The 12,436-nt window shown below is 42.3% G+C and overlaps 1 protein-coding gene across 1 annotated transcript in view; it reads left to right on the top strand.

Annotated features, from left to right (window-relative positions):
* The window catches only part of il1rapl1a (interleukin 1 receptor accessory protein-like 1a), a 287,826-nt gene that overhangs the window by 103,368 nt on the left and 172,022 nt on the right, over positions 1-12,436 (top strand). The window lies entirely within an intron of this gene.

The raw sequence follows: 12,436 nt of genomic DNA, 5'->3' as shown, positions 1-12,436 counted from the left end.
CAATCTGGAAGTACACTAAATGCAGTACCTAGAAGTAATCTGACCTCTTGTCTCAGCATCATCTTTTCAATACCAAACTCAAATGTTTTTAGTGGACAGCGAAAATGAAGAAATCAGCCTCACCGTTCCAATACTTTTGGAGGCTAGCTACAATATAATAAACAGCTGCAGAATGATCTATGAACTGTGTTCACTTGTTTCCACATCCAACCCACACATGACATTGTAAAGCCTGCAGGAAGGTAAAGGGAAACCAAGGAACCTCACCTTTGTTTTCTTTGGTGTAACATATACAAACACAGCCAGTCTTGGGGAAAAAAATATCTGACTAAACCAATGTTTTACAAGATGAAATATCTTTAAAACTATAATTTCATCGCTCGTACAGAATTGGCATGGAAGGCAACGCGCCGCCATGTTCCTTTGAGACGTCGCTTATGAAAATCTCTGAGCTTGCAGTTACTCGTAAGAGCGACGTTGGAATCAGATTTGCTCGCAGCAGTGAAATATTAAGCCGCGGTCTCTCGGCGGACTGCAGCACGAGTAAGGAGCGACGAGGGACTCAATTTTCTGTTTGCCTTGTCAACTCGCTTCAGAAAACGGCTCCGATGGCCTCTGCTCTCAAGCTGTGTAGTCCAAAAAAGCCAAACAACAAAAGAGGCCATGTGAGATCTGGTGAAGAAGCAATCGAAGACGACGGGCGGCAAGAGAGGGCTTGCTGATGTTTGTAGACATTTAATTTTGTCATCTGCTGTGTTGTGTGTTACACTGCTATGAGTCTCCAGGGGTGCACAGGGCTGCAATAAATATGCTGTGTGCTGAACAGCCATCTCTGATGTCGCCAAGCGGATACGAGCTCTTAGCTCCCTCGCTCTGTAATGAGTGCGCCTCTGGTCTGAAGCCACTCTGATCTTTTAAACTCAGCGCACAAAGAGTTGTCCCAAACTGTTTCCAAATACATTCAATCTGTCCGATTCCTGTTCTGATGATCCTATTCAAGCTTTCAGCGAGCCTGAAGCCTTTCCTGTTTTTTCCACTTACTAAACTTGTCTTTTTATCTATCGCTTTACTACTGACGCATTGCCTCAGGCCATTGTTAATTTTATCAGCGATTTTTAAGTTTAATCTAAGGTTTAGTTCAGTTTCGATCGAAATTGATAGCTTTTATCACATTTAGTCCACCTCTTACTGTGTTTAACTCATCCAGGTCCAGCCCAGTTAAAATAGATGTGACGTCAATAGTTGTCAGTGGCATAAATGAGTTAATTCCTCAAGAGTGAACTGACTGAAAGTCCATCATTTTCGTCTTGGAAAGCATTATTTTCCAGTCGGCGTCATACTGTTGGACCATTATAGTCATTGGTTTAATGTTACCTTATAAACAACCACCACCAAACTTAGTGTTAATTGATCAACACGGTCTTCAGGTTAACCGTGAAATGTATCTTCTCCAAGTTATGTTTTCTCCAGCTACCTTGTACCAACATTCCCTCCCTTTGACTAATATCAAGCATAAATATTTTTTTCTCCTCTTAGAGCGAGTGGATGATGTACACCACCACTGCTCGCTAAATGAAATGATAATAGAATAAAATATAACTTTATTGTCCCTATTGTAGGAACATTGAAAATCAGTGTGGCTTCACCTCATCATTAGCAGTGTTGACCATAAAAATTTGCTTTTGTTTTAACGTGTTAAACATTGTGTAGGATCAAATCTTATGTTGTCTTTGCAGGGTAGACAAATACATTTCATGGTGTGCTGCTAAATGCTGTTTTTGACGATTGTGGTTTGAGACTTTTATGTTCCACAGTGGTTTGGAAGTGATTGTCCAGGGTGGGGGTCCTCAGTAATTCCACTGGCTTTCCGCAGTTGTCTGCCAGTGTAAATGTCTCTGAGGGGAGTTAGAGTAGATCCAATCACCCACTTTGCTGCTTTCACTACTCGCTTTAGGCCTTTCCTGTTCTTCGCAGTACAGCTGCTCAGCCAACTTGTACGGTAGTGGATCAGCATACTCTCCGCGATGGATGTGAAGAGGTATATCAGCAAGTGTTGGGCTGGGCTTGGCATAATTTCCTGAGGAAAGGTTGAGTCTTTCCTCACCTAGAGAGATGGTGGTGGACCAGGTATGGTCTGCTGAGATGTGGAGTCTGACAAGCTTAGAGCTTGCTACCCACCTTCTTTCTACATTTGTAGAGGGTTGTTTCCCGAGCTCATACCATATGGGTGACGTAAGCCAGTGATTGACAAATGGTCATTTTCTCATTGCTGTCACACACTGTTGTCAAATCCAGGTTCTTGCCACAGTTCGGCTTTTGCCACAGGTGCTTCTTGACCCCTCTGCTAACATAAGTATTCATATAATTGAAACATTTGAGGATACATGGCGAGAAATGCCAAAATTAATCAATGTGACAAAGTTAGCATACCCTGTTATGCCATTTTATTCTGGTCTCTCCTTTGCTGCAGTGGTCTGTTGTATTCAATTTACTCTCCTCTCAGATTCCTTACTGTGGAGAAGTAAAAACAAGGGACACTTGTCCTTTTTCATTTCCTTATTATAGAACATCTCATTAAAACGGATCCATTAATGTTGCCTTTTCACAGTTTCTCCACCGTACTATTTTCAAGTGCTTTGGCAACTCGTAAATAGATCCAATCACATTTGAGGACAATTTAGAGTCCCAAGCTTTCATATTTGTAAGCATTTAACACAATTTAGGGCCTCAATGAACACAATTGCCCGGTATAAAGCCTACAAATCAACATGGAAGCACGAGACAATAAGAGCTTAGCAAACAGATTCAAAAGTGCTTTTTTTTTTCTTTGCCGTAAGACATCAATACGATTGCAATACCTGCTTTCAAAGTAGTCATGAGGTTGAAGCGCTGTCACAACATTGCAACGTCATTGTCAAGGGTCAGAGGCATCAACTGCATGTTGGTGTTCAAGCCGTCATATGTTGTGTGTAGCTGTGACACACGGTCAGTCATGTTCTTGGCCTTAGCAATGATCTGGCACCTCTCCTCCTCCTCTTCTTCCTCCTGCATCTCACACCTCTGGGCTAAACAGTCTGGCTTTGCAGGATGTCGGATAAGGAATGCTTTGGCCTGTAGACTCCATGATGGAAAAATGGAAGCACATTGCAATTTGAGGCACAAAAAGCGCTAAACACATAGCCCGTGTCGGCATTCCACAGAGGCCGAGTTGGAGGGGGCACATACACGCTGGTGCTGCTGTTCACAAGCATTGTGTTATTGGAAATCAATCTGAGAGGGCTACACAACCGTTTTCCCTCTTTCTGAGGCTGGCAGGAGTGTTTTCATTCATACACTGTGCAAATCTAAAATGCATCTAGCACTTGATCTTAACAAAAGTGAGAAGCATTTAACGATTTCTCAGATTGAAAATAAATCGTTCCTTTTTTGTAGGAAGACTCTCAAAATCATGGGTAGGCAACTTTGGTTTCCGAGGGCCGGTGCTTTGCAAGTTTTCTATGTCTCCCTTTTGCGACACCTGATTCAAATGGAGAATTAGCAAGGTCTGCAGAAGCTGGAAAACCATCTTGATCATTTGAATCAGGTTGTTAGGAGACAGAAAACATGCAGGACACCGGCCGTCAAGGACTGAAGATTCCTACCCATGTTGATTTGAATTCATGGTACGTGTACCTCACTTTGAAAACTGTGGGATTTTTTTGACCAGCTAATTTCGTGTCACTCGGTCAACAAAATAAACAGAGAGGAGCAGGTGGGGGTTTCCTGCTCAGCTATGAATTTCCTCAGTATCCCAAGTTGCTCCTTTAGCCAGTGAAGGTCATATATCTTTCTTGTAAGAAGGCTTTTAAGAAGTAGAAAAGGTGCTCCAAAACGTTTGTGAAATACTGCCGGCTTGGACTGAACGCATTAAGCTACCAACGTCAGTGCTTACCTTTCTTGGCATAAACACTCACTTTGCAATTAAAACAAATTTATGAATGGCATTTGTTCTCAGTAGTCGAGTTTCATGGTCATTTCAGAGAAAGACCTTAGGTTTTATCCCTTTTGAAGAAGAAACTCCTTTCAACAATATAGACACCTGTGAGTCCTTCATTAGCTGTTTACATCTCCATTGAAGGGTGTGCTATTATATTTGAAAGACCTGTTAAATGTCTGCAAATTATTTCATTCTGTCATTTAAACCCGATTCATTTTGGGGTGTTGTACAATATCATTCCACTTTAATGTCCTGGTAAAGAACGGATATCTGCACAAAAAAGATAACATTTGTCCATTCGAAGGTTGAAGTCTAGGATTTCATCGTCATCTTGATAGAGTCGCAATGGAATTTTAAGCATGGATCAAAAGATCAGTTCAGCTAGTTGTGCTCGGCAAGGAACATTTCTGGAACGCTCCCACTGGGAAGGCGCACTGAGGCTGGATCAAACCCGCGACACAGCTGTATCACTCCGCAATGGGCCCCGCTGGGATGCCAGCGGAATGTCACCCGATTTTCCTCCTTTTGCTCCCAGCAGAATTCCAGCGGCCACAAGAGGGCCTTGAGATTTTGTGTCGTAAACAACTATGTCAGCAGTTTTTTTTAAGAAAGCAACCATGTTATCTCTGCAGTACATGCATGAAGAGTGCAAGGACTGAATATCAATCTTACAGTTTTACCTTGAAGTTTGAATGCCCTAATTTCAAATTTGACCAGCATTTGCATTAGACCTGATTTCAGACAGCATCAAAGCAGAAATTCTCCCGTGTGTTTTGCTTTTCTCTCTTGCAAGCCTTTCTGAAAATATGATGGTTGATAAGGCAGAAGTAAGCAAAACAGCATACTCCCATGCATAGGACTGTTTTCCAAGTACTTTTGTTTGTAGTTTTTCAGTGTCAGATGGTTGGAAATGACTACTTCTTGTTTTTGTCCCTTCCTGTTGACTTGATAGCAATCTCACTCTGAGCCACTTGCAACCTACTTTTCATACTTGGGTGTGGATCTTCTGAGATTGGCCTCATCTGTTTGACTCTAAGAAGAAGCACTTAGTGAAGATGTAGCTCGCTGCATTAGCTTCTTGCACTAACAAACCGCCACATCCTTTTCCCGTGTGATGAAATGCTATGTTGCGTGTGAATGTTTTACAATAGCGGTTGAGTGGAATGAATTATTCCCAGTATAATTGTTCTCAATGTAAATTGCATCCGGTGGTTGGTATGCCTGCATGCCACTGTGGCCGTTCACTGTGGAGGTTGCAAATGTTCTCTGGGTACTTTCTCCTGAATCCAACAAATATGTTAAATGGAGACTACATTGTAATTTGTTCATTGTGTGATGAATGGGAATGGTAGTTTGTTCATATACATATTCCTTGTGACTGGTCCAGGCTGTACCCCACCCACCTAAAGTCAGCTGTGATAGGTTGCAGCTGTGGATAGATGGAATGGAAATGTATTGTGGTCAACATTTGAGTATATTTATAACTAAGTTCATGCTTTGGATCCAAGTCAGGCGTTGATTAGAAATGATGAGGCATGAGGCATTGATTTTAGTTGATGAAAACAATCGAGGGAATTTAATGACTGGGGCACTTTTCATTTTCAATTGCAAATATGAATGTCGGCTAAAAGTCACAGCACACGGGAAATTTGCAAATCAAGCTCGATTCATTTGTCTTTGCCATTTGTGTTGTACAGATGGGCCGATAGGAGGATGAAGCGATAATTGAAGTTTCCACTCACTCGTATCCCTCTTATCTTTTGTAACCTTTTCTCAGCTCTTCATCTCCCTGGCCACCTCCTCCTCCTTCTTGCACTCCTTTCCTTTCAATTTCTTCCACTTCTGTCTATTCCCAGGCAACCCCTAGTGGAGCGCAGAATCGATTTTTAAACAGCCAGGACTCCGGGGAATGAGCGGGGGTACCATTATTGGCGTCGTTTAGGCTCCATTGATACAAGGATGCCTCTTGCAGACAACGGGATAGGCTCTGCCATGGATACTTCATTGTGCATGCTTTTTCCTCACTGCTTGAAAACAGCTCAAGACGGCATTTTCTGCCTTAGGGAGCTTTGTTTTTAAGTGAAATGTCGCACCGCAGTACTTCATCCAGCGCAGTTGAGATAAGAAAAAAAAATAAGCTCCGCAAATGTACGGTGCTATTCTTCTCGCACACTCACTTTTTTCCCGTTCTTTTCCCCCATTTGCAACATATGGTAAACGATCTGTCCCAATGGGACAGCAGGTGTATGTCTGTCGAGCAGCTCAAGTGTACAAAGCCAATCACAGGCCTCTTTCTCCGCTCTCGGATTGAAAGCTTTCATGGAATGCTTCGGCAATTTCAGACCATGCCGAGGTTTACCTTAGCTGTGGCCATGGTTGTGCTGATTAAAGTGAAAGATGCACCCGGAGCCTCTGCCTCCAGGGAGAACAACTGCATGCACACAAGGATGAAAATAAAAATAAAATGTTTTGCAGGTGATAGTCTAGTTAAACCTGAATTTTATACTACATGCTTCTAGTGACCCAATTTTTTTGCGTGGCTGTGTGGCCCAGTTTGGATCAGTGACATAGCAGGAAAACAACACAATCGTGAAATATGACATGTTCTTTCTATTGCATTCGTTGGTATTGTGTGTTTTGTTGCTCCTATATTCATACAAAATGTATAAGCTCAAAGTACCAACATTGCCGCAATCTTCTTGGTATAGTAATTATGAACTATCAAATATGGATACAGTTTGTGTCTAGCATGTAAAACTGATTTTATCATGCCATTTTGTAATATTTGGCTGCTCTGCTGCTCGGTACTTGTTTTCACTAAGAGCAAAGAATCGTCGTGTGCAATACTGCAAGATTTGATATTGATTTCATAAATACAAGTCCAATATTGCAACTACTCATACGAATATTTAAGAAGTAAAATGTCATTGATGTATCCTTTTGGAGTACTTGACTCAGAATAGTACTTCAGAAACAATGGAAGAGTTAAAAAAAAACAATAATGTACAAAATCATCACTCTGGAACACATTTTAACATTTTAAGCTTATGTTGAATTTATATTAAAACAAATCAAATAAAACAATACAATTAATTGTGTGTACTTCTTTTCTGATTTTGAACAAATAAGAAAACAATTTCAAAATTCAATAGTTTTGAAGTTAAATCAAGGGCGGCTCGGTGGTGCACTGGGTAGCACGTCCGCTGCACAGTTAGGAGGGTGCGGGTTCGATTCCACCTCCGGCCCTCCCTGTGTGGAGTTTGCATGTTCTCCCCGAGCGGGTTTTCTGCGGGCACTCCGGTTTCCTCCCACATCCCGAAAAACATGCTTGGTAGGCCGATTGAGCACTCCAAATTGCCCCTAGGTGTGAGTGCGAGTGCAGATGGTTGTTCGTCTCTGTGTGCCCTGCAATTGGCTGGCAACCAGTTCAGGGTGTCCACTGCCTGCTGCCCGATGACGGCGGGGATAGCCTCCAGCATGCCCGTGACCCCCCCAAAGAGGTTCCGAAAATGGATGGATGGATAGATCATACTAGAGTTTTCATTTTTTAAGAAGTTCTAAGTGCAAATTGATAAAATAAATATCTCCATGTACAGTTTATGCTCTGAGGTGACAGTCTGCGGCCAATTTCTTCAGCAAATCCAATACATATTTGATTTAAGACGTTCTAAGTACAAATTGATAAAAGAAAAGTCTCCATGTAATGTTATACTCTGAGGTGACAATCTGCGGCCAATTTCTTGAAAAAATCAATACATATTTGATGGCTCGTTTACTACTTTTTCTTTTGGCTGGAAAAAATCACCCAACACATTGTTCATTGGATCTATTTTAGATCAACTGATTTCTTTAGGGGCGGCTCAGTGGTGCACCGGGTAGCACGTTCGCCTAACAGTTAGGAGGGTGCGGGTTCGATTCCACCTCCGGCCCTCCCTGTGTGAAGTTTGCATGTTCTCCCCGTGTCCGCGTGGGTTTCCTCCCGCATCCCAAAAACATGCTCGGTAGGCCGAATGAGCACTCTAAATTGGCCGTAGCTGTGACTGTGGATGGTTGTTCGACTCTGTGTGCCCTGCGATTGGCTGGCAACCAGTTCAGAGTGTCCTTGCCTACTGCCCGATAACAGCTGGGATTGGCTCCAGCACGCCCGCGACCCCCGTGGGGACAAAGCGGTTCAGAAAATGGATGGATGGATGGATGATTTCTTTAGGGGAGCAAATGAAGCTAAAAAACTTAATGGGATTGTAATTAGACCCTTTAAATGCTTACATACATTTTTATTAAAAAAAGCGAATCTCAAATACAATTGAATGTGTGTCTGTGTGGCGTCACTGGTGGCCTGCTAAGTCTTGGCCTTGCTTGCCATCAAAGACAGCATTGACTGCAAACCAGTCATCCTTAAGACTGCTGACAATGAGCCACATAGCTGAGAGCAAATCAACTAGCTCTGCGGGGAAATGCCTCGTTTGCTGCTCTCCTCAATCCCGTCAATGTGTCTGCGTGACATAATAACATCGCAGCTCACCCTAACATCAGACAATTCAGGGGAAAAAGCTTTGCTTTCAAAGCTTCCTTTTGTAAATGATGCACTCAAACCACACAGACTGTGGCAAAGTCCATCCATTAAAAAAAAACTAAATCACATTGCATATTATTAATTATAGTCCCGAAAGAGCATATGCCTGTTTCCTCCTTGTTTTCCGTCTGGGCTCTTTAATGGTAGCATTCATTGCAGTATTTCTTGGCACTGTGACTCATTTCTCTTGAGGTCCCACAGAACACTTTCTCAACACAGCTGTATGCAAAGTACTGCTCATAAAGTAAAATACATATGAGAAAAAAGACAATGAAAACAAAAAATAATGATGTCAAAAGAATAAACAAAGTTAATGTAAACAGTGTATATCCTGGTTGCCTGAAATCTCCTGCACTGTTCATGCAGTTTAAGAACCCTTTAGAGTTTGTAAAGGTGATGTTATTTTGGGGGTGTGGCTTGGCTGAAGGCAAAAAGATCCAGCATATTTACGTGTTTACGTAGAAAAAAAAGTGAAAAGGTCATTTGAGTGAATATGTGAATGAACTCCACGACTGTAAATGTTAAAATGTAACAACTCTCACAGTGAGACAAGCAAGCAGGCATTGAGATGTCCCGCTACCTCCTATGACTTGTTGTGGCAGATTCATCTTCAGATGGATAAATGGACATTATTGGCAGAACAGCTTACAGCTTCTTACCAGCCAGACATGGGGCTCTGTGTTATAGCTAAAAAGCTCAGAGACCGCCACTGGCCGCGTCGCCCAGCCGAAATTAAAAGTTGGACTTGGAAAGATTAGGGGCACAAGACTTCCAGCGATGTGTGGCCGGTCATGTGTGGCCGCTTACAGCACCTCTTTTCCAGATAAGCGGCGGAAGGAGTACCCCATTAATGGACTTAAGGAGAATTGCCAAACGAACCCTCACAAATTCATAACTCATCGTCCTTTTTACGTTCAGTTTTCTTCCCACCAAATGTGAAAACCCTATATTAGCTTGAACTTATTCACTGTCTATATAATCATTACTGACAAACAATTAGTGGGGGTGGTTCCGTCATTGAGTGATGCGCAACCGCAGCGCGCCGGGCGCTCACTGTCGCATTGCTTTAGGAGCGTTTTTGTGTTTTAGGATGGCTTTACTGCTCCCACTTGCTTCCTTTGGAGGCATGATTAGAGTTGATGCAATCCTCAGAGTAACGAGAATCTAATAACGAACGGAGTCAGTTGGCATGCGGGATTTTGTAAAAAATCTCACATTTTTTGTTAGAATATCGATTTGTTCGAGAACCGGGACGTTCGAAAACCGAGGCTCCACTGTAATTGAAAATAGCACCTGAGTAACCATTATCACTTATTACCCGCCATGGAAGTTTCCTGAGTGCTTGAATCGGTCTGATAGGTGCATGTCTGCTGTCGGATGGAACAAAAAGAGCAGCGAGAATGCGAAGCGGTTCAGGACAGCGCAGTAATTAATCTCACTCAGCGAGCCACCGAGAGCGGTGCATGATGGGACGGAGGCAGGGCATAGCTCAGTGAGCCTTGCTTGTTAGCGCCAACCTCCTATGGGCAGCCTCTGGAGACGAACAAGGTCTGCCCGTGGTCAAAAGCATTTAACAAACATCTGCTGCTTGGCTCGACCCAGTTCATCATTCATAGTCTGCTGTGATTTACGTTGTCACGGTGACAAATAATACTATGAGTACAAATGGAGTTTCTAAAATAAAAACCCTCTTTGGTCTGTGATCTCAGCTAAGTCACAAATAAGTGGCGACAGAATTAATAGGCCTGAGGGGTTGTGATTTTAATATGTAACTTAGACTTAACCAAGACAAGAGTTTTTTCTATTGATGGACATTTTAACATATTTTTATTGACTGATTGTTTTTTAATTCATATTTTATGAAACATTAGATCTTTTTTTTGTTCACACTTCTGATCTGTTTTGAAATGTTATCTCGAATTTGTCATGGATATAACTTAAAAGTTGAAAAGTTTAGGAACATCAAAACAGTGGACTGGATATGAGTATCATTTCTAGCCCAACTTGTCTGCTTTGAATAATTCTTCATTCCCCTTAATTGTGTTGTTTGACTCCAGCGGCTGCACGGCGTTATTGAATTAAATATCAATTCATGTGTCTCTCGCTGCATCGCTTCAAAGGTTTCTCTGAACAGCGGCCAACTGCATAGCATATCAATAATGTAACGTTTCACAGAACACGGGCTGCTATGCTATACATACGGTGCTCGTATACAGTACAGCAGAGACGTACATGCTCATCCCATGATAACAGTCCTATGATCTTGTAGTATTTTTCCACCTGCCCAGTTCTCATTTAGTTTTCCACAGTTATCCCTCATGCATTATTGATCAAGAGGTACTATTGGCCTTGAAGTACAGAATGTGTGCGAGAGAAACTTTTAATTTCTTTTATTTACAGCATTGTGCTCAGAGCAGTGCCCTTTCCACCCACTCCCATAACTGTGCTACTTTTCATCCTTAAGTATTTGTTTTATTAAACATTATATTCTGATAATAAATAGTTCCTGTCATTACTTATTCATAGCACTTAATGTTTAAAATACTCTTTGTACATAGTTGAGAGTGAATTTTATTTAGTCCATTATGCAATTTGTCCATTTAGGAATACAATTACGATACTGTATGTACTTTGAAAGAAATGAGAATGTAAGCTTGGCACATTGATGGATATTTGACTGTAGGGGCGCCTATGCATGCTTTCAGCACAGAATGTGATCACAGACAAGTTAGGTCCAGTTTTGACCTTGTGGCGCTGAGTTGAGAGATTTGTGTTTTATAGTCAAACCCATCCGTCTTGTTTACATGGTTGAAATTTGGCAGCAATCTGACAAAATGTTAAAACCTCCATTTTCATTGTGAATTTTCAAAATGATCTTTAAACCTTGATGCCATGCTTCGCCCGGATTAGTTGGCGCAGTAAAAAAAAAAAAGTCACAATTTACAACGCCCGTCTGTCCAGGGTTTGTGGTTAACTTAGACAAATTGTCGAGTAGGAGTTTGCCAAAGTGCAGTGACTGAGTGGCTAGCACATCTGCCTCACAATTCTGAGACTTGGGGTTTGAATCCAGCCTCTGGCCTTCTTGTCTGGAGGTTGCATGAGTGCATATAAAATGGATGGATGGATGGCTGCATGGTTGGATTAGTTTCTTTTTCAGCGGAATACCCAGTTTTCATGCCCCCAAAAAGGTGATTTAAATTTTGGAAGAATAATAAAAATAAGTCATCCAAAGCATTGTGGGTTGGATTGTTGGGGGGAAAGAAAATATGACTTGGATGCTTGCATGAGGTGTTTCCAATTGACTTCCTATTTTCAGTTCCTGTAACCTTAGAACAAGCTCATGCTTTAGAATGATTGTAAATTTGTCTATCCGTAATTGCTTTCGCAAACATCTGCACAGACGGGTGGTGCAGATGTGCGCTGTGGTCGTTACACGACTTCCTGCCGCTAGCTCGTTGGCTCAACGACGCAGAGTGCGCGCCTTTCCTCGGAGGTGTTGGGAGCAGGTGTGTTTGAGGATGTGCATGCCGTGCGATCCTGGCGGTGCTCATGCATGAATCGTGCACACATCATTGTACTCATCTGCCTCCTGCTTTATTTATTAGAGACGGAAGATAACAACAGAAGGCAACCAGTTCAGGGTGTACCTTGCCTACTGCCCAGAGATCGGTGGGATAGGCTCCAGAAGACCCTCGTGAGCATAAGCGGTTTGGAAAATAGAGGTATAACAAAAGGGCTTGGCTTAACCCACCGGCCCGCACAATAGCGCTGAGGACTTCTGGTGGTGCTGGAGTTATTGTTCCACCTATCACCCCCCTGAAATCTTGAGTCATCGAGCATATGTACCATTTTCTGTACTCCCCTGAGAGTGAACACAACAACTAAAT

The sequence above is a fragment of the Syngnathus leptorhynchus genome, chromosome 9 (assembly GCF_054491065.1).
Source record: "Syngnathus leptorhynchus isolate UIUO chromosome 9, UIUO_Slep, whole genome shotgun sequence".
In the NCBI taxonomy this organism is placed as follows: Eukaryota; Metazoa; Chordata; class Actinopteri; order Syngnathiformes; family Syngnathidae; genus Syngnathus; species Syngnathus leptorhynchus.
Note: the sequence above shows the minus strand (reverse complement) of the source record. Positions and strands in the feature narration are given on the sequence as shown.